At 49.0% G+C, this 25206-nt stretch overlaps 1 long non-coding RNA gene across 2 annotated transcripts in view; it reads right to left on the minus strand.

Annotated features, from left to right (window-relative positions):
• Nucleotides 1-25206, minus strand: part of LOC137645790 (uncharacterized) — a 156846-nt gene that overhangs the window by 77386 nt on the left and 54254 nt on the right. For both annotated transcript variants that reach the window (XR_011045351.1, XR_011045350.1), the window contains exon 2: nucleotides 3647-3764. This is a non-coding gene — a long non-coding RNA (uncharacterized lncRNA). The remainder of the gene's footprint in view (nucleotides 1-3646; nucleotides 3765-25206) is intronic.

Here is a 25206-nt window from a genome sequence, read left to right on the forward strand (position 1 = left end):
TTAACACAGTGATGAACGTTTTAATAGAAGAAGTAAGGGAGGAAGTACCATGGAACATATTGTATGCAGATGATATTGTTCTGTGCGCAGAGAGCAGGGAAGATCTGGAAATGAAATTGGAAAGATGAAGGCAAGTACTGGAGGACAGAGGAATGAGAATAAGTAGATCTAAGACAGAATACTGTATATGTGTACCACTAGTGAGGGGGATGATAGAGAAAGTATTCAGCTTAGGGGAGAACAGATAAAGAGACTTGATAAGTTTAAGTATTTGGGATCCTTTGTTAACGCTGGAGGTATGGAAAATGAAGTTAAACATTGGGTACAGGATGGATGGAACAACTGGAGAGCAGCCCCAGGAGTTCTTTGTGACAAAAGAATACCACTGAGATTAAAAGGAAAATTTCATAAGACGAGGGTAAGAACAGCAATGCTGTATGGAACGGAAACAGCAAGCATGAGGAAGACAGAGGAGAAGATGGATGTGGCAGAAATGAGAATGCTTAGGTGGATGTCTGGGGTGACAAGAGAGGATAGGATAAGAAATGACTACATAAGGGGGTCGACAAAGGTGGTGGAAATATCAAAGAAAGTGCAGGAAGGGAGGCTGAGATGGTATGGACACCTGATGAAGAGAGATGAGGACCACGTTGGGAGACATACTATGGAGATGGAGGTTCAAGGAAGAAGAAGAAGAGGGAGACCAAGAAAGAGGTGGATGGGCTGTATGAGAAGAGACTTACAGGAGAAGGGAATTGATGAGGCAGAAGCGCATAATGGAAAAAGATGGAAACGGCTCATTCGCAACGGCGACCCCATATAAAAATGGGAACCAGCTGGGAAGAATATATATATATATATATACACACACGTCCTAATCCATGTATGTAGACGTGTCTTGTACGTCAAGGTAAATGAACTCTTTAATCATGAGTATTCCACAAAAACCTATATCTCAGCATGTTATTGTACAAGATTGCATTTTGGTAGCGAAGGAAGTCAGTTGCCTTTGGGCACTCAAGTTGACAAGTCCCTCACCTGAGAGGGTAGTTGTGTATGAGTACTCACATACGAACCTTTTGTAATAAATGAAGAAAATCCATATTCCAACGCCTCATTATCAGTCTACATGGGTCATATTGGTGTCAGGTGTAAAAATATGTCTGTTTGTGTATGCTGTGAGTGAAGTTGTTCTTTGAGCCGGTGAAATAAAAGTTCAAGATGCCTAGATACACAAGGAATAACATAGACGCTGCTGCTGCAGGAGATGAGAACGAAGGAGCAGTGGGGTATAGAGTTCCCGATGAAGAAATTAGAATGCAAGAATTGGAAAATAAGTTAGAAAACTTAGAACAGTTAATGAACAGATTCTTGGTTGAACGAGAAGAAGAGCGGCGAGCAACCACATCATATCCGACGTACATAAACGAAGTTCAAACGCGCACAAGTGAAAGTACACATGCACAGTTGAGTGAAGATACGCAAATCGTAGTTCGAAAGTTGCCAGAACTCCAGGCAAGTGTTAGGCCTTTTGATGATCAACGGCCTAACAAAGGGTTTCAATCGATTGAAGTGTTTTTGAGAGACTTTGAAGTAGCCACATATGGGTAGTTGGAAAGAGAAAAAGCTATTCAAGTAATTAGATTGCTGAAAGATGCTCCTGCAATGGAGGTAATGTGTTAGCCACAAGACAGTTTAAGAAGTTATACTGATATAAAACGACGATTAATCAAGAATTATGCCTTGCCTGATGCGAGAGAGGGTGACATAAAAGAAAATTACAGAACCCAAAATACGGGAAGGTGAATCCGTTCTTAGTTTTGCAACTCGCATTTTTTGCGATTGTGATTCGTTTGCTACCCGGAGTGCTAATCTCCCAGAAAATGATAAAAAAAGCAATTGCCCGGAAATATATTCAAGATTAGTAACGCCGTATTTATGTGGTTATTTGTTCGATGATAAATTGCTCGTTAGCAGACGTAGTGAGTGCGATACAAAACATTCTAGACAGTTTACCAGAAGAAAAAATGACTGGGAATAATGGGCCCGATTCTGAGAAGTTGGCAGTCATGAGAGGCAGTCGACCCCCGAAAAGGAGTAGAGGAGAGCGCAGAGTTAGCAGTCTTCAGATGCTGGCAGTGTGGGGGAGAGGGGCACCGACGAGTGGAGTGCCCCACCCAAGGATCACCCCGCTGTTACACTTAGCAGGCCTATGGTCATCTATCTCAAGAGTGCTCAGCAAAAAACGATGGGGGCGGCGGGCTGTGGCACACGTACACCTCCCCCCGCCCAACATCCAAAGAAAAGGAAACAGAGGAAGAAGGAGACGAGGGAGTTCGATGCCCCCCCCCCACCCGCATGACATCACAAGCAGTAGCCGAGGAAGCGAAGAGGTCAGACGTGACAGAGCAGGCACTGGGACCTCCATCGGTACCCCCGACCTTACCCCCCACAGCACTAGGGAGCAGCGGCATTGCAGCTGAGGTCATTGGCCCATGCCCCATATCTCGTAATGGCCGTCTAGGAATGTTAGCAGTTAGGATTGACCTGCCAGATAAATCCATTCGAGTGCTGATCGACACAGGAGCCAGCGTTTCACTGATTGAAAAAAGATTCTCTTCAAACTCACTACAGTCAGCGGCATCCATCATTCTTGACACGCCAGGAGGAAATAAACTACACATAAACCATACAACAATCATCAACTTTGAGTTGGGGTCTGTGAAGTTTACACATGATTTTTTTGTCTTGCCCACCTTGGGAATTCCAGGAATTGACGCTATTTTAGAAACTGATTTTATCTCTAATAATCAAATATGCATTTTTTGGGGGAAAAGATACAATAACAGTAAAAGCAGGAGGGTGCATTTACCCTATAGAAAGTCATGAGGAGGTAAGTGCGTGTGTGAGCTTGGAGAGACATGTAAGTAAAGTAACAGCTGTACCTGAGAGAGGAGAAGTGTTGTCTCCCCAGACACTTACGAGCATATCAGTGACCCCGTGTCGTCCTCTTGCGGAAGGAACCAAGGTCGTTGTTAAACCCCATGACAATTGGGCCCATATAATATTAGAGAGCTTGACAGAAATAAAAGAGAACAGAGCTGATATAACGATAGTTAATTTGTCAAATAAAAGAGTTGTATTAGGAAGTGATTCTGTGTGATTTAGTTATGTGAAATTGCTTATAATGGGATGATGGGAGCCACAACTCCAGCCCACACAGACAAACGCACTCAGAATTTGATTTAATTATTTCGTTTTCAATAGTAATATGGAAAGGTACATCAGCATCCTGGAAAGTAAGTATAATCATTGATGTTCCAGGAATCTTATGCACTTTCCAGAACTAATATCCACAGTAAAGAGTGAACGGTTTTTGTGTGTGTTGGAACAAATAAACAGATGCAACTGATCTGAGACTTAATCTGGTAATGTACCCTAGTTATTGCAAGACTATTTAGACATCCACTCAGAATTCTTTTGATTTTCAATTGTATTATTGTAAAACTTTTTACTTCAAGATCATATTGCATATAAATATTAGGGATAGTTCACTCAAATAATAAACAAAGTTTGATTACAATTTAGTCTTCTTACCATTCAAATTAATATCTTACACATTTTACCTAGAGCTCATAAAACATACCTCACAATACTGACTGATTGTGTACCATCTGTGGTTGTGAGGGTAGATGAGACACTTGAAGCCGGGGTAGACAGTGTCAAACACCAAACTACGTCACCTTTCTATCTAGGGGGATCATCTGTTGGCAGGAAGAATTTAAAATTAAATAGGCTAATTTTTCAAATAAGGTTAATTACTATAATTCTTACCCAAAATTCATATTATTCCATAAAAGAAGTGGGAAGATTCAACCACAAAAAAAAAAAAAATGGAATTCTCCCTAACCTCGCATATTAGGATTGACCTTCCTCAGCCACCTCAACGGTAAACAATCAAATTCTTTCTATTTGATAGGAATCAATAATGGTAATAAAAAATAAGGGGGTTTTAACTTGGAAAAATGACAAATTCGTAGATAATTTGTATTTTTCCTAACCATACAAACCTTAGCTATTTAAATAGGGTATTACTTTCGGCGTAGCTGAAATGACGAGCCATTAAATCTTTAACGAGGGTTTACTACCCCCTCGCTAGTTAGCGAGGGGGTAGGGGAGGAGTAGCTAGCTACCCCTCCCCCCTCACACACCGGTGAACTAGTTCACTTTGCTTAGAGGTAGGACTTATCCAGGTTGACAGGGCTGGCGGGCAAGTTTGATTAAATAGCTAAGGTTTGTATGGTTAGGAAAAATACAAATTATCTACGAATTTGTCATTTGTTCCATAACCGAAATACAAACCATGCTATTTGAATAGGGTGACTTAACCCTTAGGAAGGGTGGTAAGTCCCAGCCATACTGGCTTTGGCTTTTTGCCCGGGGACTCAGTATCTGAGTAAGTAGAACTCAAGATAAGGAGTCCCTGCACCTCGCAAGAACCTTGCACTGCAAGGATCACGGCCTACGTAAGCTTGTGTGTGAAGGAATGAAGTATGACTCGTCCTAGGAAGTTGACCTGGAGTCCTTTAGATGGAATTCTAGGTTAGGACGTTCCCAATACCACCTCGTAAGGGTATGGGGGACGCGACAGTATTACCTTAATACTAGGAACACAAGGAAGCATGGTTTACCTGCAGTGGTTTGAGGTCAGCTGTACAGAGAACCCAGGATGCTGCTTTCCCCAAGAGAGGGGAGGATGAAGAAAAGAATAAGGGCCAGGCATACCTTTTCATTCATGCACACTAAAACCAGGTAACAATGTCCTCAACCTTCTGCTACTTGTCCATTAAGGAGCCTGAGGTTTAGACAAGCTGTTGTGCAGCCACCACAGGGCCGATAGAGAATGTATCGAGCCTCCTGTGGGTCACGTCTTGCAGGTAGTGGGCTGTGAAAGTCGTTTGACGCTTCTAAGCCCCTGCTTGTAGAACCTACGTCACTGAGTAGTTTCTCTTGAACGCCAGGGACGTAGCGATGCCTCTGACAACATGTGCTTTAGGGCGACGTGACGGAGGAGGGTCTGGATTCAAGGAAAGGTGGATGACCCTGCGAATCCACGCTGAGATAGTATTCTTAGTGACCCTCCTCTTCGTCCTTCCTGTGCTCACAAACAATGCTTGCACTCGAGGACGAACTGCAGCTGTTCTTTTAAGATAGAGCCTCAGACTCCTTACTGGGCACAGTAGGAGATGGTCTGGGTCATCTGTTACAGAACGGAGACTCGAGATCCGGAAGGAGTCAAACCGGGGGTCCGGCACTCCTGGATTTTGCGTCTTAGCTACAAACTCAGGGACGAACCTGAACGTTACCTCCCCCATCCCCTTGAATGGGCGATGTCATACGAGAGACCATGAAGTTCGCTGACTCGCTTGGCCGAGGCCAAAGCTAGTAGGAACACCGTCTTCCAAGTCAGGTAGCGATCAGAAGCCTGGCGTAATGGTTCGAACGGAGGTCTCTTAAGAGCCCTGAGGACTCGAACCACGTTCCATGGAGGAGGTCTCACTTCCGACTGAGGGCAGGTTAAGTTCATAACTTCGTACGAATAAAGAAAGTTCTAGCGAGAAGGAAATGTCCATTCCTTTTAGCCTGAAGGCAAGACTTAAGGCTGAGCGATAGCCTTTCACTGCCGAGACTGAAAGGCGCATTTCTTCCCGCAAATACACAAAAAACTCCACTATTGCTGGAATAGTGGCATCGAGGGGAGAGATACCCCTTCCACGACACCAACCACAGAAGGTTCTCCACTTCGAATGGTAGACTCCTGCGGATGACTTTCGCAGGTGTCGAGACATCCTTTCCGCAACTTGTTGCGAAAAGCCTCTCTCTGTGAGGAGATGCTGGATAATCTCCAGGCGTGAAGCCGTAGCGATGCTACGGCTTTGTGGAAGACGTTGGCGTGTGGTTGCTTGAGTAGCTCGTGTCGAGGAGGGAGTTCTCTCGGGAGTTCCGTCAGGAGCTGCAGAAGGTCCGGGAACCACTCTGCGTGATGCCATAGCGGAGCTATTAAGGTCATTAACAGGTTGACCGATATTCTGGTCTTGTTGAGCACCCTTCTCATCTGACAGAACGTGGGAAAGGCGTAAACATCGATGTTGTCCCACCGTTGTTGGAAGGCATCTTGCCAGAGTGCCTTGGGGTGCGGGGCTGGGGAGCAGTACAGTGGGAGCTTGAAATTCAAGGCTGTCGCGAACAGATCCACCGTCGGGGAACCCCACAAAGTCAGGACTTTGTCGGCTACAAGAGGATCCAAAGACCATTCGGTACTCACTATCTGGGATGCTCTGCTCAGACTGTCGGCGAGCACATTGCTTTTGCCCGGAATGAAGCGAGCCCATAGTGGAATCGAGTGGACTTCGGTCCATCTCAGTATCTCTACTGCAAGATGGGATAGCTGTTGTGAAAAAGTACCTCCCTGCTTGTTAATGTAAGCCACTACCGTGGTGTTGTCACTCATCACCACCATGGAGTGACCCGCCAGGTACTGTTGGAACTGTTGCAGAGCCAGATAGACGGCCTTCATCTCTAGCAGGTTTATGTGGAGGCACTTTTCTGATTCTGACCATAGGCCTGAGGTCCTGTGGTTCAGAACGTGGGCCCCCGACCCTTCTTTTGAAGCGTCCGAGAACAGCATCAAATCTGGGAGGAGAACGAGAAGAGCCACTCCCTTTCGGAGGTTCTCGTCTGTCACCCACCATTAAAGGTCCGTCTGTTCCGCAGGACCCATAGGGATCAAAATGTCCGGGGAATCGTGACCTTGATTCCACCGAGACTTGAGTCATCATTGCAGGGATCTCATCCTGAGGCGCCCATTTGGAACTAGACGGGCCAGAGAGGAAAGGTGACCGAGGAGACGTAGCCATGATTGGGCTGAGAGTTCTTCTCGTCTGAGGAAAGGATCTGCGACCCTCCTCAGCCTTGCTATCCTGTCGTCTGATGGAAAGGCTTTGTGGAGATTGGTGTCCAAGATATGCCTAGATATACCAGTCGTTGAGATGGAAGCAGAGAAGACTTCTCGAGATTTACCATGATCCCTAGATCTTGGCAAAGTCCCAGAAGCTTGTCTCGGTGGCGAAGAAGGGTCGACTCCGAGTCTGCCAGGATCAGCCAGTCGTCCAGATAACGAAGTACACGAATGCCGATCCTGTGTGCCCACGAAGAGATCAGGGTGAACACTCTGGTGAAAACCTGAGGTGCTGTGGAGAGACTGAAACACAGCACCTTGAACTGGTAGATCTTGTTGTCTAGGGTAGTAGGTTGGCCAAGGCACCAGCCACCCGTTGAAATACTACCGCCAGAGAGTTATGGGGTCCTTTGACTGGCCAGACAGTACTACGTTGGATCCTTCTCTTTGGTTACGGTTCTTTCTCTTTGCCTACACATACGCCGAATAGTCTGGCCTATTCTTAACAGATTCTCCTCTGTCCTCACACACCTGACAACACTGAGGTTACTAAACAATTCTTCTTCGCTCAAGGGGTTAACTACTGCACTGTATTTGTTCTGTGGCTACTTTCCTCTTAGTAAGGGTAGAAGAGACTCTTTAGCTATGGTAAGCAGCTCTTCTAGGAGAAGGACACTCCAAAATCAAACCATTGTTCTCTAGTCTTGGGTAGTGCCATAGCCTCTGTACCATGGTCTTCCACTGTCTTGGGTTAGAGTTCTCTTGCTTGAGGGTACAATCAGGCACACTATTCTATTTAATTTCTCTTCCTCTTGTTTTGTTAAAGTTTTCATAGTTTATATAGGAAATATTTATTTTAATGTTACTCTTCTTAAAATATTTTATTTTTCCTTCTTTCCTTTCCTTACTGGGCTATTTTCCCTGTTGGGGCCCCTGGGCTTATAGCATTTTGCTTTTCCAGCTAGGGTTGTAGCTTAGCAAATAATAATAATAATAATAATAATAGGGTGAATCTTAAGTACTTCCTTGAAGACGGATGGACTGGGATCTGGAAGTACGCGTCCTTCAGATTCAGTGTACACATGAAGTCTTGTGGTCTCACTGCAAGTCTGACCATGTCTGCGGTCTCCATGCTGAACGGAGTTTGTTTGACAAACCTGTTCAGAGCTGAGAGGTCGATGACTGGTCTCCAGCCTCCAGACGCCTTCTTTACAAGAAAGTCGACTGAAGAAGCCTGGGGACCCGTCGACGACCTCTTGGAGAGCATCCTTCTTTAACATGGTCTCCATTTCTGCCCGTAAGGCTAGCCCCTTTGCCGATCCCATGGCATAGGAGCTCAACGACACTGGATTCGCTGTCAGGGGAGGAAGAGATGTTATGAACGGGACGCGATACCCTTGACTGATTACAGAAACCGTCCAGGAATCGGCCCTGAGTTGCTGCCACCTGATTGCGCAACTTTGTAGGCATCCCCCCACTGGTGGACATGCAGGGGGATTGCCAATCCTAGCGTTTGCGGCCTCGGCCGCTCCCCCTAGGATTCTTGCCTCCCCTAGAGGACTTCTTGCCTCTCCTGTCTTTGACAGAAAAGGGCTGCTGTTTGGATACCGTTGTCTTGGCAGCCGCTGCTGGTTTCGTCGTCTTGGACTGGCGAGGTTGTTGTTGAGGTGCTGGAGGTTTGTAGGGCTGCGATGTGAGAGCCCTTTGGAGGAGAGAATCCTGATTGGATTTCCTCCACCTCTCAGCCTCCTGTTCCACATCCTTGGGCTCAAACAGGCTCTTTCCCATAAGGGAAGAGTGTCTGAGCTTGCTGACTTCGACGGTTGAGACCTTCGAATAGAACCTCTCTACCACCGCATCACGTCGTTTCAAGATCGAATTGGCCCACAAGTTTGAGACTTGGTGGGCCAGAAACTCAATGGTGCGGGTGCCCATGAGGAGGAAGGTCTCTAGGGCCTTCCTAGTGCTTTTCTTGGACAGATCCTCGGATCACAAAAGGATGCCCAGAGACCCCAACCAGACATCCAGCCACGAAGTAGCCTGCATGGCACACTTCGCGACTTTCTCCTGGTTTAGGATCTCTGTCACCGAGAAAGTCATTTGCCGGCTAGAAAGTCTATCAAGAGGAACTCCCTTGGTAAGCTCTTCCACAGAGTGGTACAATGGAAGAGCTAAACAAGGCTCCTCCATGACCTCAAAATACCTCCTCTGGTGGACACGAGGAGGAGGGAGGAGCTTGTTGCCAGCAGTGGAACGGCTGGAGGAGGCGAGCTCGGAGAGCTGGCCCTTAACCTTATCTCTGGCACTCTTGACACCTTGGGACCAGGGCAGAGCCGCACTGGCCTTAGTGGGTTTCTGAGTGCCAAAGTCTCGGTCCAGGACCATGTTCTTACCCTCACGAGGGGGAATCTCCGGGTCCGGAAACTTGTTGAGATTCCTCATTAGAGTCAAGACCTGCCAGAAGGCATGCTCTGACTCTTGCTGCTCTCCTCCTGGAGAATCGGCAGCGAAGTCTCCCGTCCCCAAAGGCTCTTCTTGGGGGGACATGTGGACGTTCTCCGCGGGTCTCATTGGCTCTGGTCAAATCCTGGAAGACGACTTCGGGATGGTCTTCGAGTCCTTCGGTTCCCTCCTAGGAGGGATACAGGACTCCAGCAACGAAGTCGAGGGCTCTTCTCCGCCCCAACACGGGACGATTCTCCAGCTCGAGGTGGGGTTGCTCCCATTGGTGCGGTGGGAGAAAGCCTCACCTCGGAAGACTCCCCTGAGGACGGAAAAACCTTGTCCACATGGGATGGAGAAAACGTCTGCAGGGGGTAGGAGCCTTCCTGACGGACTTCTTGGGAGCCAGCTTGACCCGAGGAGAAGTCACCACGATCTCTACTCCTCTCTTCCTCTTCAGAGGGGTCGGAGCTGCCCTTGGTTTGGGGCCCAAATCAGAGAAGGCAGGCTTAACAGCCTGGGAGACAGCTCTGATAAGGGACTCAAACCATGGCTGCTTACTGACAGACGCAGTGTCAGAGACTCCCTCCGGAGGGAAGGGAATTGGGCGATCCTTTGGAGTAGACTACAACATGGCCTGCCTGGAAAGAAAGGGAAGAAGATGGGTGCCTGGACTTATCTGAAGATCTCCCCTCCTCCTGTGAGGGCGCTGGTTTGCGCTTGCGGGGGGGGGAGCGTGAAGACGACCTAGCTGCTCTCGTTCCTGACGACTTGTTCGGTAGCTTGCGTTGCGAAACCCGGTGGGAATCGCGCTTGGGAATTGCGCTGGCGCTCGCGCGCGGGTGAACGGGCGCGTGGAGATGAAGGTGCGAGAGCGCGAACGAGGGAGTGCGTGGGCGCTCAGGCGAGGGAGCGCGGGCGAGTGCTGGGGCGCAGGCAGGCGATGGGGCGCAGGCGGGCGGTGGCGCGCAGGCGGGCGATGGCGCGCAGGCGGGCGATGGCGCGCAGGCGGGCGATGGCGCGCAGGCGGGCGATGGCGCGCAGGCGGGCGATGGCGCGCAGGCGGGCGATGGCGCGCAGTCGAGGGATGGCGCGCAGGCGAGCGATGGCGCGCAGGGCGTGCAGGTGTGCGACTGCGTACAGGTGACGGTGCGTGAGGGCGCGTAGGTGAACTACGGCGAGCAGGTTCGTGGGCGCGATTGCGTGCTGGGGAGTGATGGCGCGCAGGAGATCGATGGCACGCAGGGGCGCGGTCTGGCGAAGACAGAGGGCGCGCAGAAGGACCAGCAAGCGTGGAAGCGGGAGGAGACTGCTCGTGGGCGCGCAGTATCTCGGAAGCCTCTGGAAGGGCGCAAGGTAGGAACTGGAACCTGTGCGCGCAAAGGTGACTGCGCGCAATGGTGCACAGGCGAGGGCTGACGGGTGGGCGAGTTCCGGGGGCGCGCAGGAGATTGCTGGCGAGAAGGCGAGGGGCGAGTCTTCTTTCCTGTGCTCAGATCCGTAGATCAAGGGTGCGCAGGCAAGTAGGAGGGGAGCGCTGGCGAGCTAGAGATCGTGGGCGCGCAGGAGATCGTGGGCGCGCAGGAGATCGTGGGCGCGCAGGAGATCGTGGGCGCGCAGGAGATCGTGGGCGCGCAGGAGATCGTGGGCGAGCGTGGCGCGTAACAGGATCAGGGCGTGCAGCTGTGCGCTGGCGAGTAGGAGATAGCTGGCGTACAGGAGATCGCTGGCGGGTAGGAGAGCGCTGGCGCGCAGGTGAGCACTGACGAGCAAGAGATCGGTGAGAGCGCTAACGAACAGGAGATCGGTGAGAGCGCTAACGAACAGGAGATCGGTGAGAGCCCTGGCGCATCGACTCTGCAGCAGGAGCTCGCTGGCGCGTTGTCCCTGGCATAGGATGTCTCTGGGTCGTTGTCTCAGGAGCATCAGGAACAGGAGAGCGCAGGCGCACAGGGGATACCTGGCACTTAAGGGACTTGCCCACATTGTGAGTAAGCCCCTTTTGCCCCGAAAGGACCGGTGCCCATTTGAAAACGGGGTGCATGGGCGCCCACAGCGCGTCAGCTGCCAGGAACGGTGAAGGAAGGTCAGCAGGTCTAGCAGGCGTAGGAGATCGCGAACGATCTGCAGAGAGGTCCAGTGATGCAGCTGCAACGGTCAAAGCACGGTGAGGAGGATCCTCTGCGAGGGACTGCAAAGGCGAGGAGTCGAAAAAGCGCCTCCTAAGTCCCTTGTGGGGAGAAGGAAGGCGTCGACGGCGAAGAGGAAGACGAGCCTTGCGTCGGATACGTCCTCTGGGGGCATCAGGAACACCATCGTCAGTCCTCCGAAGAGGAGTCTCTGTTAGTGAACTCCCCCGAGGGGAAGAAACACCTGCAGGAGAGACCGTTGGACTTGACCCCCTCCCTCGAAGGATGTTCGGAGGGGGGAGCCAAGCCTTCAGCAACATCAGCACCCAAGGCAGAGGTTTGACCCAACTCGCCGGAAACCTCTGCCACAACAACGTCGAGGTTAGACAGAGGGTCAACCTCCGCTATCACTGGCGACTGTTTGTCAGCTGCTCCCAACTGGATAAGGTCAAACAGGGCTTCCCTGGAGCGCGAACCCTTAAGCCCCATGGAAACCCAAAGCGGCAATAAATTATCATTAGCAACATTAGATAAATCCTCCCCCGGAGGAGGAGGAGGAGCTGCCTCACTATGGGAGGCAACTCCCTCTCCCGAACCCCGAGGTCGGTCAACACAAGTACGGCCTACGCTACCACTCGACGGTGTCTCGGGAGAGACCGATCGAGTGGGAGCTTCGGAGGAGGTTCGGGCAACGAAAGAAGAGTCCTTGGAGATTTCCTTCTTCAAGGAGATCCTTGAATGAGAAAAATGCCGCTTGGACTTCTTCTTTCGGCGCCGGGAAAACCTCTCCCATTGGGAGGTAGACCACTCCCTACACTCACAACAAACTTTATCCTTATCACACCGTTGGCCCCTGCAGAACGGACACAAGGTGTGAGGATCCGTCTCGACCGCCGACATATAAATCCCACAAGGGCGGTCTGGTAATCCGGGGCGTTTCCGCATGATAAAGAGAGAGGCCAACTTCCAAACACACAACTGAAAGAAAAAGCAAAAAAGATTAAGGCTGTCAATGCAGAACGGACACAAGGTGTGAGGATCCGTCTCGACCGCCGACATATAAGTCCCACAAGGGCGGTCTGGTAATCCGGGGCGTTTCCGCATGATAAAGAGAGAGGCCAACTTCCAAACACACAACTGAAAGAAAAAGCAAAAAAGATTAAGGCTGTCAATACGTGAGGGTGAGAGCAGACACGTCTGTTCATCACCCGAGCCAGAAGCAAAGTGAACTAGTTCACCGGTGTGTGAGAGGGGAGGGGTAGCTATCTACTCCTCCCCTACCCCCTCGCTAACTAGTGAGGGGGTAGTAAACCCTCGTTAAAAATTTAATGGCTCATCATTTCAGCTACGAAGAAAGTAATACCCTATTTAAATAGCGTGGTTTGTATTTCGGTCACGGAACAAATAATAAATTTTAAAAGTTAATTATATTTTTCCTATCCATACAGTAACCCCTCAATATCCGCAGATTCTTTCTTCACGATTTTGCTCTTTCATGACAGAGAACCATATAATTTAATGAATAGAAAATCACACATGCCGGGAACCCCGGCGGTACCAACCATGCCGGGAATCCCGGCGGTACCAACCATGCTGGGAACCCTGGCGGTACCAACCATGCCGGGAACCCCGGCGGTACCAACCATGCCGGGAACCCCGGTGGTACCAACCATGCCGGGAACCCCGGTGGTACCAACCATGCCGGGAACCCCGGCAGTACCAACCACGCCGGGGTTCCCAGCAGTACCAACCACGCCGGGGTTCCCGGCGGTACCAACCACGCCGGGGTTCCCGGCGGTACCAACCACGCCGGGGTTCCCGGCGGTACCAACCTTGAACAAGAAGGTAATAAGGAAAGCGAAGTCCATCAAATTCCAGGGAAGGCTGTTTTGTGTTCCCAAGAAAGACTCAGACAAACTCAGAGTCATTCTAGACTTGTCTCCACTCAACAAGTTCATCGAGAATAACAAGTTCAGAATGCTTGCTTTGCAACACATAAGGACCCTTCTACCCAAAGGGCATACACAGTCTCAATAGACCTGGCAGACGCCTACTGGCATCTGCCAGTCAGCAGCCCCTACTTCTCCTACCTAGGATTCAAGCTACAAAAAAAGAAATTTGTCTTCAAAGCAATGCCCTTCAGACTGAACACAGCCCCAAGGATATTCACAAAACTAAGAGACACAATCGTCCAGCAGTTACGCTCCGATGGGAGTTCAAGTGGTAGCATATCTAGACGATTGGCGGGTGTGAACAGCATCCAAGACTACTTGTCTGCTAGCAGCCAAAAAGGTGATCCAGTTCCTGGAACACCTGGGCTTCAAGATCAATCTCAAAAGTCTCACCTTTCTCCAGCTCAAAAGTTCCAATGGTTAGAAATCCAATGGAACCCAAAGTCACACCACCTCTCCATTCCATCCAAGAAGAGGAGAGAGATAGCAGGAGCTATCATGAGACTAATCCGTCACAAGACGAACAATTCCCCTACAGCCACCACAACCATCAGTGGTGATACACACGGACGCCTCCTTAGAAGGATGGGGAGGCCATTCTCACGAGAGAAAAGTGCAGGGGAATTGGTCGCACCAGTTCAAAACCTTTTACATCAACATCTTGGAAGCTATGGCAGTTTTCCTAACATTGAAGAAACTATCCATTTGCAGAGCAATCCCCATCATATTGGTCCTGGACAACGAAGTGATAGTAAAATGTCTAAATCGACAAGTCTCGAGATCACCTCACATCAACCACGTGATATTAGCCATCTTCTACCTGGCAAGGAAGAAGGGATGGCACTTATCAGCAGTTCACCTACAAGGGTTCCGCAACATGACGGCGGATGTTCTATCAAGGCGAAAGCCGATAGAGACAGAATGGTCCCTAGACGCAGACTCATTCTCCTTCATCTTGGAAAAAGTCCCGGAACCGCAGATCGACCTCTTCGCAATGAGCGACAACAAGAAACTACCTCGTTACGTTGCCCTTTAAACGGACCCTCAGGCAGGAGCGATAGATGCCTTGTCCCTCGACTGGAACAGGTGAAGTCTCATCTACCTGTTTCCAGCAACCAATCTCCTGCTAAGAGTCCTCGACAAGCTATGATCCTTCAGAGGGACAGCTGCAGTAGTGGCCCCCAAATGGCCCAAAAGCAATTGGTTCCCTCTAGTTCTAGAATTGAAACTGAAGCTGTTTCCTCTGCCGAATCCAGTTTAATCCCAACTGGTCCAGAGGTCGATTGTCTACGCTTCATCCTCGAGAAGCAATAACCTACATCTCATGATTTTCTCGCCCTAACAGCGAACAAAAAGTTTGGAATATCGAAGGATAAAGTTGACATCATTGAAGAGTATAAGTCAAGTTCGACTAGGAGACAATATGAATCATCTTGGAAGAAATGGGTGTCCTTTGTGAAAACAAGGAATCCAACAGAAATATCGATAGATTTCTGTCTCGCTTTCTTCATACACCTACACGAACAAGGCCTGGCTTCCACCACGATTACCGAGTGTAAGTCGGCCCTGACTAGACCACAGCTGTACATTTTTGAAGTGGACCTCACTAGTGAAATCTTCAATAAGATCCCAAAAGCATGAGCTAGACTTAAGCCGGCAACCCCTCCAAAGCCCATCACGTGGTCTTTGGACAAAGTCTTGCACTATGCTCCGAACCTAGACAATGAAGATTGTACTCTAAAGGATCTAACACAGAAAGTCATCTTTCTGTTTGCAATAGCCTCAGGGGCTAGAGTTAGTGAAATAGTGGCCTTATCCAGAAACAAAGGCCATATTCAGTTCCTAGACACAGGAGAACTAAACCTTTTTCCTGATCCTACCTTTCTTGCCAAGAATGAGCTACCCACTAAGAGGTGGGGTCCTTGGAGAGTCTGCCCACTGAAGGAAGACGTCTCTCTATGCCCAGTAGAGTGTCTTAAGGTCTATCTTTGAAGAACTTCAGACTTCAAGGGAGGACAGCTCTTCAGAGATGAAACTTCAGGATCAAACCTATCCCTAGGACAACTGAGAGCGAAGCTCACATACTTTATTCACAGAGCGGATCCTGACAGCACACCCGCAGGTCACGATCCAAGGAAAGTTGCTTCTTCGTTGAATTTCTTTCAACACATGGACTTTGAGAGGCTCCGCTCATATACTGGGTGGAAATCATCCAGGGTCTTCCATAAACACTATGCGAAGCAAGTACAGTGATCCCTCGCTACTTAGCGGTTCGACCATCGCGGATTCACCACTTCGCAGATTTTTTTCATAACGCATGTATATACATATATCGCGGATTTTCCGGAAATTTCGAAAATACCGCGATGTGACCGATGGTGCGAGATTGGAGAAAGTAACGAAAATTGAATCATGATTGATTTTCAATATAAATGAAACTCTGAGGAGCAACAAAGATATCATTTGTTAGAGAGATAGAGAGAGGTAAGGAATGGGAGGTAGTGAAAAGTAGCCCACAGAGAGAGAGAGAGAGAGAGAGAGAGAGAGAGAGAGAGAGAGAGAGAGAGAGAGAGAGAGAGAGAGAGAGAGTGTGTGTGTGTGTTGTTTTAAATTTAATAAACAAAAAAATTTGATAGGTTATAACACATTGATGCTTATGTAATATCAACTGTATAGACGGTTTGAATAAGTCTAGAATAAAATGATGTTTCCCAAAAAATAGTGGTTTGCTGATGAAATCGGATGCCGTATTTTTAGCTACGATTGAAATGGATGTAAACTCGGCATAATTTTTTCGTTTCGTATTTAATTGACACTAAGAAAAGGGATTTTGACGAAGGAAAAATCTATTTCTGGGGAGAGACCTGTGACGCCCGGCGAAAAAGTCCTTCTTTGTACTTTTTCTGATATAAATCTTCCAAATATACCAGAGAAAATTAAAAGCATGGAATGCAGAGGTTACAACCCTCGCGCGAGCACCTTGTTGGTGTCGTATATCTAACAAGGGCGTTTGTAAAACACTATTCACAGGCTGTCTTCCATTTAGATAATCCCTTCATCAAAGGGGGAGGGCCGTGACAGGCCCTAGAGAATACAGTTGGGTTACCCTACCGACACCTACCACTCGCGCTCACCAGGTCATAGAAGGACTTTTTCGCCGGCCGTCACAGGTCGACCCAGAAAACTAATTTTAGTTTCTTCATCTATATGTAAGTATTGTATAACACGAGAGAGAGAGAGAGAGAGAGAGAGAGAGAGAGAGAGAGAGAGAGAGAGAGAGAGTGTGTGTGTGTGATGTTTTAAATATAATAAGAGAGAGAGAGAGAGAGTGTGTGTGTTGTTTTAAATGTAATAAACAAAAAAATTTGATAGGTTATAACAAATTGGTGCTTATGTAATATGAACTGCATAGACGATTTGAATAAGTTAAGAAATGGTATACAGTAAATGATACTTTGTTAGTGTATTTGTACGCTCTCAAGAGCGGCAGCTAGACATCAGCTGATCTGATCACACCCAAAAGCAAAACAAAAAGAAGTCGACAATACTCGATTTTCAAAACACACTGGAAATTTAAAAACAAAAGTACACGCTTTCTTAATATGCAATTAACTATTTAAAGAGTATCAATTTTCTAGAATAAAATGATGTTTCCCAAAAAATAGTGGTTTGCTGATGAAATCGGATGCCGTATTTTTAGCAACAATTGAAATGGATGTAAACTCGGCATAATTTTTTCGTTTCGTATTTAATTGACACTAAGAAAACTAATTTTAGTTTCTTCATCTATATGTAAGTATTGTATAACACGAGAGAGAGAGAGAGAGAGAGAGAGAGAGAGAGAGAGAGAGAGAGAGAGAAGGAATCAGCTGTTGTAATCGAATGCCGTGTTTTTGTTTCGTGAGAATTTCATCGCCACGACTAACAATAACATACTGTACTGAACTTTACAGTATTATACAGACTACTGTCATATGATAAAGTAAAATATTTGTAATAACCTATTTTATATGAAATGGGGCTATTTTTTTGTTTAAAATTTACATTTACGTACGTAAAACAACTCTCTCTCTCTCTCTCTCTCTCTCTCTCTCTCTCTCTCTCTCTCTCTCTCTCTCTCTCTCTCTCTCTCGTAAATTGTTTTCCTGCTTTGCTACGTATGTATGATTTTATATAGATAAGGTAAATAATATTTGTAATAACATATTATCTAAAAGCTTTTACTGTAATATCATTATTTATCACTTTCATCATGCGCGTTAAATGCCTTCGTTTGTTTATTACGATCGAAGATGAAGCATACTTTATGACGCCGCCCATAAAGAAAACGGATTTTGAGCGAAGCGAAAAATCTATTTTTGGGTGAGATAGCCATGGCGTCCTGATGGAAGGTTCCTTTTTGGTAGCTTCCTTGGGTATATAACTACTAAGATATTCCCAGAGAATTTAACCACAGGTTATCACAGAATTCTAACTTCTGGAGCGAGCATCCTAAAGGTTTTCCTTTAAGACATCGTATATCAACAGGGGACGCATGTATTAACGCGCCACATAGCTATCTGCACCCCATACAGAGTTAACACTTCGATATGGAGGGACAGAGAATAGCTGGGGAGCTGTTCCACAGCTAATCCCGTCCGTGGCTACTTTTGGTACTCGAGACGTAAACAAACGGGCGCCACCGCTAGATGACGCCACGTCCGTCCTCATCCTGAAGCCAGTTGCTTGCCGATCACCATGATACAGCAGCGCAGGGTGGGACCTGACAAACTGAACGAAGTAGCAGGGAGGGTCCATCAGGACGCCATGGCTATCTCACCCAAAAATAGATTTTTCGCTTCGCTCAAAATCCGTTTTTTGGGCTTAAGCCATGGCGTCCTGATGGAAGAGTACCAGAGAATCAATGTATCGTGGTAGATTTTCCCCTTGTAGTGGAAGTGCCTAGGGCTTTGACAGGATAAGCATAGTAACCTCAATAAGAGAACCGATGGGAAGAAACTTCCTGCCCCCCCGGGCAGCGAAGTCCCAACGGACCATGCCGAAGATCAAAGTGGTCATCGAAGGTCTACTCACCTTGCTGGGAGAACTTGAAGAACTCGGAGACAAGACTGAATGGTTGGCATTCATATAGGAACATTCACAAAGGCAGACAAGTGGTGGTTAGGCACTGTATGTGAATAGAGTCGTCTGGTCTCTAAGGTATGATGTAAGTAAGTATTCGAGTAGGAATATTACATTGCAGAAGTGAGTATATAATAAGGGTTGAACCCTTAGTCATCTTCATCGACATAAGAGGAAGGGGATAATAAAACTATGACAGTCATGTATTTCATAGTATAAGTAGGAGCGGATTGAGACGCACAAGTAATAAAATAGAAATTTAATTTCACCATTGCAGAACATGTTAAGGAAATGCAATAAAATTGTAAAAGTTATTTACAATAAATTATAATGTACATAGTCATGAAAGACTTGCTCTTGAATCTGAAAGGGAATTTCAAATTATTAGTAGGCACTCGTTCCAGAGGAACGCCAGTCTATTAAAATAAAACACATCATGCTCTAGGCATGCGGCACTCATGTGACGACTATGACATTTCACCTGGGAGCAGAACAGTCTATGAAAAAGCACTAAGTGTTTTTTAAATCACTACGTATCACGCGAGGGTCAACATAGGCACCCGAGGAGTTAGAGTCCCAAGTAACTCACTGTTCTATGCAGAGTTAGGTGCAGGTTTCATAACACTACCTGCGGCTACCACAAATGTTTGACTTCGTGCACTTGTTTCGCATAATGTTTGAAGAAAACACGCGAGGATTTCCAGCCTGTGAAACTCTTAAGACTTTCGAAATCCATACTCTGAAAGAAATTCAGAGACGATGCAACTTTTCTGGGATCGTGACCGGCGGGTGAACTGTCAGGATCCGCTCTGCGAATGAAGTAGGTGATTTTCGCTCTTAGTTGTTACAGTGACAGGTCGCTGTCCGAAGTTTCTCCTTTAAAGAGTTGGCCTCCACCAAAGTCCGAAGTTCTATGAAGATAGACCTTGAGGCTCTCTACTGGGCATAGAGAGGCATCTTCTTTCAGGGGGCATATTCTCCAAGGGCCCCATCTTTTGGTGGGTAATTCGTTTTTGGCGAGAAACGTCAGATCCGGGAAGAGGGTAAGGTCACCTGAATCTGTAAACAGGATGTGGCCCTCGTCCCTTGATAATGCCACTATTTCGCTGACTCGGGCTCCTGAAGCAAGAGCAAAAAGAAAGATAACTTTCTGAGTCAGATCCTTGAGAGGGCACGAATCATTGTCCAAGTTGGAGGCAAAATGGAGTTTATTGAAGATGTCGTTGGACAGATCAATCTGGAAGGCATACATTAGTGGTCTAGTCAAGGCCGATTTGCAAGTAGAAATCGTGTTGGCTGCCAAGCCCTGTCCGTGAAGGTGAATAAAGAAGGACATGCAAAAATCAGTGGTGAATTCCGTAGGATTTTTTGCCTTGACGAAAGAGACTCACTTTCTCCAGGATGATTCGTATTGCCGTCGTGTGGATTCGGTCTTGTATTCCTCGAGGAAGTCTAGACTTTTCTTCAAGATCCAAAACCTTTTCTTCGCGGCTAGGGAGAGAAAATCATGAGATGAAGGTCCTTGATTTCCGATGATGAAGCGAAGACAGTCGACTTCTGTACTTGCTGGGAGAGTACTGGGCCCGGGAGAGGGATCAGCGTGGGCTACAGCTCTAGGACCAGGGGGTATCAATTGCTCCGGGGCCACTTGGGAGCCACTAGGGCCGCTGTCCCTTTGAAGGTTCTCCGCTTGGAGAGGACTTTCAGCAGAAGGTTGGTGGGAGGGAACAGGTAGATCTTGGACCATCTGTTCCAGTCCAGTGACATGGCGTCCACTGCTTCTGCCTTGGGGTCCTCGGACGGGGCTACATATCGAGGAAGTTGATTATTGTCGCTCGTTGCGAAGAGATCGGTCTGAAGTTCTGGGACTTGGTGAGAGATGAAGGTGAATGATCTTGCGTCTAGAGACCATTCCGACTCTATCGGACTTGTCCGGGGTATAGCGTCCGCCGTCACGTTGCGGGATCCTTGTGGGTGAACTGCAGACAGGTGCCATTTCTTCTTCTCTGCCAGACGGAAGATTGTCAGAAGCACCTGATTATCTGGGGCGATCTTGAGCCTTGGCGAATGAGACATCGAACTACCACCAAGTTGTCTAGGGATAGACGAATATGGATCGAGGGAGGCGGGGAGAGTTTCTTCAGCGTTAGAAGGACCGCCATGGCCTCCAAGATGTTGATGTGAAACGTCTTGAATAGGGGAGACCATGTGCCTTGAGCCTATTTTTGGTGGGAGTGACCTCCCCAACCCTCCAGCGAAGCATCCGTGTGGATGTTGAGTGATGGAGGTAGGTGTTAAAGAGGAATGGACCTTTTCAGGTCCTTTGCTTCCGACCACGGCTTGAGGAGCAGCCGAAGTCTGTTTGGGAGCCGTCTCTTGAGGTCTCTTCGAGCGATGGATGCGGAACGTCTCCAGACTCCCGCGGCATCCTTTAGCTGTGCACATAGCACTGGGTTTGTCACTGAGGCGAACTGTAGAGAGCCTAGAACTCGTTCCTGCTGACGTCTTGAGATCCGTTTGGATTTTAGCAGTCGCTTGACAGACCCTGCTATTTCCTTCCTTTTCTTCTGGGGGATGGAAAGGCAGAGTGACTGAAGGTTCCACTGGGTTCTTAGCCATTGGAACCTTTGAGCTGGAGAGAGGCAAGATTTCTTCGCGTTTATCTTGAATCCCAGGTGTTCTAGGAACTGGGTGACTTTGTTGCAGGATTTTAAACAATCCTCGGGCAATGGAGCCCAGGCTAGCCAGTCGTCGAGGTAGGCCATCACCTGGACGTCTCGGAGGCGTAGCTGTTGAACGATGGTATCTGCCAGCTTTGTGAAGATCCGAGGGGCCACGTTGAGGCCGAAGGGCATGGCCCTGAAGGCGTAGCTTTTCTTTTTGGAGTCGAAATCCTAGGTAGGAGGAAGCGTGGTGGTTCATTGGAATGTACCAATAGGCATCCACCAGGTCTATGGAGACCGTGTAGGAACCTTGAGGCAGAGGGGTCCTTATCCGATGAAGAGTCAGCATCTTGAACTTGTTGTTCGCTATGAACTTGTTGAGGGGGGATAAGTCTAGAATGACTCTGAGCTTGTCGAAGTCCTTCTTGGGGACGCAAAACAGTCTCCCTTGGAACCTGGTTGACTTTACCCTCCTAATCACCTTCTTGTTCAAGAGATCTAGGACATATTCTTCCAGAAGGGGGGGAGATTGTTGGAAGAATTGCTGGAAGGTTGGGGGTGGTTGAGTCCAACTCCAGCCTAGACCCTTGTCGACGATGCTGTGTGCCCAGGGATCGAAGGTCCGACGATCCTGGAATTGGCGGAGTCTTCCTCCCACCGGAAGCACTTCATTGCTTCTGGTGTCCCGAGGGTGTACCGCCTCGGCCGCTAGCTCCCTTTCCTCCTCTGCCTCTGGAGGGACGGCGAGATGCGTCTCTTGCCTGCACCTCTGCTTGAGCCTCAACTTTTGGGACGAAAGGTAGTCGTCTGTTGCTCAAAGGCAGGGGTGAAAACCGGTGATTGGGGCAAGACCGGTTGGGTGACCAGCTGAACGGTCTGTTGTGGCTGAGCAGCCACTTGGGGAGTAGCGGGTCCCGGAAACTGCCGTCTCTGTCGACGTTGTTGGGGTTTCGGCTTGGAGGATCTCCTCTTAGGTTGAGGGCCGTCGTCCTGAGAGGATTTCCTTTTCTTCGACATGCCCCACTTGTGAAGAAGGTTCCTGTTCTCCGTAGGCGGCCTTGTCGGTAATCTCTTTCACCAGATCAGAGGGAAAGAGGTGCTTACCCCAGATGTTGGAGGAAATCAGCCTCCGGGGTTCGTGTCTCACTGTGGCACTTGAGAACACGAATTCACGACAGGCTCTCCAAGCCTTCATGAAGCTGTGTAAGTCCTTGACTACAGTCGCCAGATGTGTCTCGGCGAGCACCATGTAGTGGTCGGGGACTCTAGTGTCACCGGCCATGACGTCAAGCTGGACCTGGAGGGACATGGATGCGGCAAGCCTTTCTTTCGTATCTTGTTCCCGATGAAGGAGGTGGTCATTAAGTTTCGGGAGGTCTCCGTTAAACTGACGTCCAGCAACGTCAGGATCTAGTTTTCCCACCACGAAGGTATGTTGGACATCCTTCCAGTGTCGAGCATCGGGGGGAGTGACCAGGGAGAAGGGTCTGCACTCCTCCAGTGCAGGGCAAGGTTTCCCTTCTTCCACTGCCCTGTGTACCGCTGCGAAGGCCTTTTCCATGAAGGGGAGGATCGCATCATCAGGTGCGACGTAGGTAGGGTGCTTCTTGCTCAATGCCGGAAGCTTTGAGCAGGTAAAACCCCTACTTTTAAGGGTGTTGGCCATCATAGCCTGGGCCTTCGGGAGATCGAACACTATCACCTCCTTAGGTTCGGTCTCTTCTTTAGAGGCAGGTTCGGATCGAAGCCGGACGTAACAGTCCGGGTAAGCCTCAAAACTTGGGAAGAATTCCACTTCTTCCAGGACAACCGAGCCGACCTTCTCACTGATGAAGATCCTGCCCGTTGCGATCGGCATATGCTCGGCATACCTCCAGGGGTTGGCGTGCGAGCATGCAGGAAGGTCCTAAACCGAATTCCTTTTCGGCTCCTTGGAACTTTCCATGGTCCTGATGTATTCGTGTGTCTCACGGAGTTTCTTGTCCATGATGGCTTCGAGCGTCCGAAACATCTCCTGGGCGCTGGTTGGGATGGGGTCCGGGGTGGCGGAGGTAGACGGGAGTGATACTTCCGTCGGTGTAGGAGTTGGGGTGGTGGCGGAGCGACCTCTTGCTCCGACCCAGCGTATTCCACTTGGTCCTACTCATAGTCCAATTCTTCGGCCATGAGGTTCCTCTCCGTTGTCTCCGACACTTACGACATACATTCCGCGTTGTCGGTATCCAGGCGACACTCGTGTATGGACTGAGCCATGACAACATCGGGTTCCACCGTGATCTGGACGGTGGGGATCTGATACTTGGGGACCACAGAGTCTGGGGATGCCTTTGGGAACAGTAAGGCCCTCAAGTCTTCGGTGGCAAGGTACGGTCCAGTGGCGTTCTTCTGGAAGCCACGCACCCATTTGCGTAGCTTCTCTCGAGAAGCGTCCCTAACCTCCGCTGAGGGAGGGTTATTGAACGCCTCGACCAGGCGTTCCTGGTAGACCGTACAGTTCAGTGGGTCCCAGAACTTCAGATCACCTTTTTTGTTTGCACAAGGGGCGTGAGTCCTACACGCCGTGTGCCCATAAAAGTGCGGGCGCTTCACTCCACAGAAGCTATGGTCGCACTTCACGTACTCCTCCTGTAAGAGAAAGAGGACATGAGTATAGGGGAGTCATAAGGATGACTTCTATTTTAAGGTTAAGTATTAAGTGATTAATCTGTAACCTAATATTCAGTGGTAGAAATACTGTGACGTTCAGAGAGAGGGCGGAAAAGAAGGAGATAGACACATCCTCCGTGTAACCCGCCCGGCCGGTTACCGTAACCTTATCGGTAGGCAATTTGTTGTGACCGAGGACACAGGGCAGAATTCAGCATAGCATGCCGTGAAGGCAGTGGGAATTCTAGTGGGGATTGCCAAGGATATAGAACTGGGACTGAGGCCACTCAGACCCAAGGATTGGGAACGTAGAAGATCCCATAGGGTAACGGTTTCCAATAACCGGCCGTGCTAAGATAAACGTAGCATGCTGGAAATCTTTGATATGCAAGAAGACAGCATGGTTACTAATGGAACAGTAAGGCAATACCTATCCATTATGTAATCAAACCATCTGGTTGCGATGTAGGGCTATCAACATCAGATGAAAGCTAGTAGAAGGGGGTGCAAGTAGCCTTGACGCCTCAGGAAGGCTCCGGCAGACCGCCGGCACGCCGGAGGCCGCTCCAGCAGAGTTTCTGGCATTAGGGAAGACAATATAGAAGTCAAGAGTAATACCAGGGTGGCGGCCGCCGGCACAGCGGCGGCACGCCGGCGGGGAGCGGCGGCTCCGGCAGCCGGAGGTTGCCGGATTGGTGACGGGAACAAGGATGGTTATAGCAGAACCGGACTGCCGGCAGCGGATGCCGGCACTCCGGGGGCCGGCCGGTGGACGGACGACTGAAGCTATGAGGAAGGAGGGAAGGCCATCGGCTAGGCGCCAGCGGCAGGCGGCAGTCCCCCGGCACACGGAGGACTGACGGCCCAGAGGGCAAGGGGTAAGTCACCAAGGTAGGAGGTGGGTATCACCGACAGTAGAGGCGGCAAGGGACCGGCACCAGGATAGTGAAAGAGACAGAAGGGGGGGATGTAGGGGTCCGGCCACGGACCCCAAGGCATCCCACCTGAGAGGGTGTACCCATGATAGAGGCTAGCCCTATCACCCAGAAGCAGGGGCCGCAGAGGACCGGGAGCTAAGGGGGCCCAAGGGAGGGCAGGGAACACCCAAGAGGGGGGAGAACCCCTGTAGACAGAATGCATCCAGTGGATAACCCCATAGGACACTATGAAGGCACCAGCCGCCCGTTGAAATACTACCGCCAGAGAGTTATGGGGTCCTTTGACTGGCCAGACAGTACTACGTTGGATCCTTCTCTTTGGTTACGGTTCTTTCTCTTTGCCTACACATACGCCGA

The sequence above is a fragment of the Palaemon carinicauda genome, chromosome 8 (genome assembly GCF_036898095.1).
Source record: "Palaemon carinicauda isolate YSFRI2023 chromosome 8, ASM3689809v2, whole genome shotgun sequence".
NCBI classification, from domain to species: Eukaryota; Metazoa; Arthropoda; class Malacostraca; order Decapoda; family Palaemonidae; genus Palaemon; species Palaemon carinicauda.